This window comes from Arachis ipaensis, chromosome B5 (genome assembly GCF_059453495.1).
Source record: "Arachis ipaensis isolate K30076 ecotype BB chromosome B5, ASM5945349v1, whole genome shotgun sequence".
Classification (NCBI taxonomy): Eukaryota; Viridiplantae; Streptophyta; class Magnoliopsida; order Fabales; family Fabaceae; genus Arachis; species Arachis ipaensis.
In genome coordinates, this window is record NC_142440.1 from 114512707 (window position 1) to 114517732 (window position 5026).

The 5026-nt window shown below is 42.6% G+C and overlaps 1 pseudogene; it reads right to left on the bottom strand.

Annotated features, from left to right (window-relative positions):
- Positions 1-1636: 1636 nt before the first annotated feature.
- On the bottom strand, positions 1637-3510 carry LOC148565438 (uncharacterized; annotated as a pseudogene).
- Between the last annotated feature and the right edge of the window lie 1516 nt (positions 3511-5026).

Sequence of the window (5026 nt, forward strand, 5' to 3'; positions counted from 1 at the left end):
AATTCCAAAACAGAAAGTAAAAGTAGCAGAAGAAATGAAAATGAAAACAGAAAGTTAAATCCAATTCCCAATCCTTTGAATTATGCAGAAGAGAACAAAGATGAATTATAGATCAAGGATTGAAAAAGAATTCCTTCAATCTCTATCCACAATTCAAAAACAAAAAGTAAGAAATGCAAAACTAGGAACAAGGAGGAGAGAACTCAGCTCTCAATCCCAATTCCCTAATGCCCTCTAGTAGAGCCAGCCTTTTTACTAAAATGAAAATGATGCCTTATATAGGATTTACAAAGTGAAAATGAAAATAAAATTGAAAACAAATTGAATTTCAAAATATAAGAATCCTAATCTAACTGATCCTTGTGCCTTTGAGTGATGTCAATTGGCCTTTGCTTGCTTTGGATTTCAATGAATTGGGGTGATTTTTATTTGGCCTTGAATAAAAAATGGGTTTTAAGAAGGATGGGTCCGGTTGGCTTTGGTTCAAGTTGGTTGGAGGCATGGGGCATGCTTCCAGGGGAGCGCTCGGTTGAAAGAGAGAGCGCAGCACTCCCCCTTTGTTTCCTTGGCCCAGCCTCAAAAATTATCGGTTAACAAGGAGAGCGCATCGCTCCACCTTGCTTTGGCTTTCCAATTCCTGCCCGTGTCACACTTCATAGTGCTCAGTGAATGGGGAGAGCGCAGCATCCTTTTGCTTGCAAGTGAGGTTCCAGGTTCGAATCCCAGCTCCATCATCTAGCCAATTCTTCATGAAGAGTAGCGCCTTTGCCTTGAGTGTAAGCTTCCAAGTTCGATCCTTGTGAGGCCCATTTGGAGCAATTTTTTTAGTTCACTCTAGCGCTGCTGGCCTTGCTTTCCTCGTGTCTCCCCCTTCGAATCTTGGTGAAGCCACTTTGGTCTATTTTTGCTTGTTTTTGGTCCTTAAAGATGCCTTTCACTTGTGCCTCAATTTCATGCCAAATATGGATTTCTATATATCGTTGGAAAGCTCTGAATGTCAACTTTCCAACGCAACTAGAAGCATATCAATTGGACGTTTGTAGCTCAAGTTATTGCCCTTTGAAGAAGACATGGCCATGCTGTGAACGCCCAAGTTTAACTTAGCGAAAAATCTTGTTTCCAAGCTGAATTTTTCACGATAAAGCTAATTTAAGTTAGTTAACCGAGCTTTGTGAGTGCTGATTGTCAAGCTTCCTTGATTTGGTCATGGGCCACGCTTTTAAAAGCGTGGCCTAAGGCTCCAAACTGTCCTCCAACTTCAAAGTGTGCCCCAAAACTCTTTTTTTCTCCTTTTTAGCTTATTTTGTGCTTCTTTGCTTCTTTTTCTTCTTATTTCCTACAAAGTTTATCAAATCAAAAGATCTAAGAAGTATACCATTTAAGCACAAAAGAATGCAATAGTTAAACACTAATCATCAATTTCTTGTATGAAAAAGTATAGAAAAATATGACATGATGACATGTCATCACCATCCTCCTTCACCCATATCTGATGGTAACCGGATCTCAAATCAATCTTGGAAAACACTCCAGCTCCTTGCAATTGATCCATCAAGTCATCTATCCTTGGTAGCGGATACTTATTCTTCACAGTCACTTTATTCAACTGTCGGTAATCCACGCACAAGCGCATTCCTCAATCTTTCTTCTTCACCAATAAAACTGGCGCTCCCCACAGTGACACACTCGGTCGAATGAACTTCTTGTTCAGAATCTCTCCTAACTGAGTCTTTAGCTCTACCAGATCTATTGGAGCCATTCTATACGGCACAATCGATACTGGTCCGGCTCCTGGCACCAACTCGATCGCAAATTCAATTTCCCTTTGAGGTGGGAACTCAGGGATATCTTTCGGGAACACTTCTAGAAAATCTTTAACCATCGGTATCTGATCTAAGTTCTGGGCATCACCCAACGTATTCGCAGCCAACATAATATAACCCTGACACTCCTCCCCACTACAATGCACCATTACAGAGTTCAAGTAATATCCCGTAGCTACCACTGCTCCATTTTCTCCTTCCGGCATAAACCGAATGGTTCGTTCAAAGTAATCCAACAAAACCCGATTCTTCGACAACCAATCAAATTCCAAAATTATTTCCAATCCAATCATTGGCAAACAGATCAAGTCATGCACAAAATCTCTACCCTCAAGCTTGAAACCTACTTGTCTACAACCTGACCTAGTCATAACTGTTTGATGCAGAGTATGTACATACAGATCAAAAGGTAACTCTGACACTTTCAAGCCTAATTCCTCAACTTTAGCAAACGAAATAAACGAATGCGAAGCTCCAGTATCATATAATGCAACTAAGGATTTATCATCAATTAGACATATACCTCTCATCCACGGATCCGCCTTAGAAGTATCCTTGGCATTCATAGCAAAGACTCGACCTTGATGCTGATTCTGGCCCGCGTTCTGATCCCTCCCACGAGGGCAATCCTTCGCAATGTGGCCAGGCAACCTACAGTTGAAGCACCCACCTATACCAATCTTGCATGAGTCATAAGGGTGAAAACGTCCACAACTATTACAAGCTAAATCCGGAGAACTCTTACTCTGATTTCCTCTTCCCCTAGCATACTGAAACTGATTTTGATTGTTCTTTCTAAAGCCTCCTTGTCCTTGAGGTGCATATCCTCCTCTCTTGAAACTTTGTCCTCTCGGATGAAAGTACTTGCCACGCCCACGACTAGAGCTCCCTCTATGAGTGTCCTTAGATGCCGCCACGGTCTTGACATATTCTTCCACTACTCTAGCCTTATTCACTAAGTCAAAGAAGACACGGATCTCCGTAGGCGCCACAGCAGTCATAATGTTGTCCTTCAAACCCCTCTGATACTTAAAGCATCTCCAGGTCTCATAAGTCTCCGGGTCACCCAAACACACCCGAGAAAACCTTCAAAGCTCTTCGAACTTGTTGGTGTACTCAGCCACAGACATAGAACCTTGCTTCAGCTGTATTAGCTCCATCTGTTTCACTTTTCTTGCAGACTCAGGGAAGTATTTCTTATAGAAAGCCATTTGGAACACCTCCCATGGAATGTGAGCGTCTGAAGTTGTAGCAAACGACACTCAGCTTGCCACCAGGGCTGGGCCTCTCCCGCTAGCTGATAAGCAGCAAACTCTACATATTGATTAAGAGGAACATGCTGTGCCTGTAAAGCACGCTCCATAGCCTGGAACCAGTGGTCCGCTTCCACAAGATTAGTAGATCCTCGAAAAGTTGGCGGATGAACCTTGAGAAACGTCGCCAAGGTCATCGGAACTACTCCCGTGTTATCGCCGTTACCCTCAGCATTATCATTGGCATTCCTTTTGCCATTCCCATTCCCGGCCGATTGGCCCAATCTCTGCACTGCCTGCAGAGTCGCAGCAGCATTCGCTTCCATGGTGTTTGCTAAGTTAGCCATGGCCGCCATGAACTCGGCGTGATTGTCAGCTGGTTGCTCATTCCTACTTTCTCGCGTACGTGTTCGACCTCGCCCGTGAGTAGCCATGTAGGGTTCCTGTCTACACCAAACAATCGATATCAAGGTGATCAGTCTCAATATCAAAAGCCTAGTACTTCAATTATCCTAAACAGGCACTCACAAACAAGCATGCTATGCATATATCAAATAGATAACCTAATAGCATCACAGAAAAGACACACAGAGTATGCAATGAAGCACAATCGGTCCATCCCTCAGGCTCACGAGGACGAACTGCTCTGATACCACTAAATGTAACACCCTAATTAGCCTAAGCCTTAGCTCGCATCGTAAAGCAAAGGTTAATCAGAGATTACGACAGTTCTAAGCTCATACATAATATATATATATATATATATATATATATATATATATATAGAAGAATGGTATAATCTAGAAGCCCAATGAAGGATATAGCTCAAAAACAGGATTTCAAAAGCGCAAACGTACTATCTTAAGGAATAAGAAACAGAAGTGATATGAACAAAGATAATAGTATAATAGTGTAATACTATAAGAAACAAGCCATGGCTCGCGGAGTTTAAGCCAGCTAGCCAAATACAGATATACAGAACCAGACAGTTTAAAAACAGCTTATACAAGTTTTTTCTCAAGTACAAGCCTCTAGGCTAAACAAAATACAAAATTGAGAGACATAAAAACAAAATAAACCAAAAAGATTCCAACGGAATTCAAGATCCTCCGCTCCTGTCACCATCCAAAATAACTCACCGAGGTTGGTTGCGACCTGCATCTGAAAAACACAACAAAGATATGGTATGAGAACCGGAGGTTCCCAGTATGGTAACAGTGCCCAGTGATGTAGGATATAAGACCCCGGGACGCCAAAGGCAATCCTAAGCTCTATATCCATCACAAGATTCAAGCTTAAAGCATTCTAAAACAAATAAGCATAATATAAACCTCATCATAAATAAATCGGGTGCTCTATCTTAAGGGATTTCTATTCTAACCAAACACTGCTGTCCTACAGCCTTCACCAACCTATCCTCCATGCGATCCCATCGCCGCTGCCTTCCAAACCTCCTCAATCCCAGTAGAAAGCACAATTAATAACAATGCAAGTAAATCACAAGTAAAAGCATACAATTCAAGTAGATCAAGTAAGCAAATAGGCATGTTATTCAAATAGGCATACAATTACAAGTCGGCAAAGCAAACAAGCAGATAGAAAATGCATATGATGAATGCCTGTCCTACTGGCTGTGATATCACATTGTCGGTTCAACTGCCAACCCGACACATCTCTATGGAGATGTCGCCCTTCGGATTTCTCATATGGGAACCCCCGAGATATAGTGCCCGGATCACTGTCCAGGTACCGGCGCCTGCTCGCCTATGGTCCGAAGGGATGCGAGCGGGATACTCTTGCCACAGACCTCACATCTCAACACAAGCGGGACGAACCACTGCCCTTATGCCGCCGCCACTACCTCGACAGGTGGGATCCAACCGTCGTCCCTGCCGGGCGCATAGCGTCTCATATTCTCAGTAAAAACAATATTTCAGTGGTTTTCAGAAA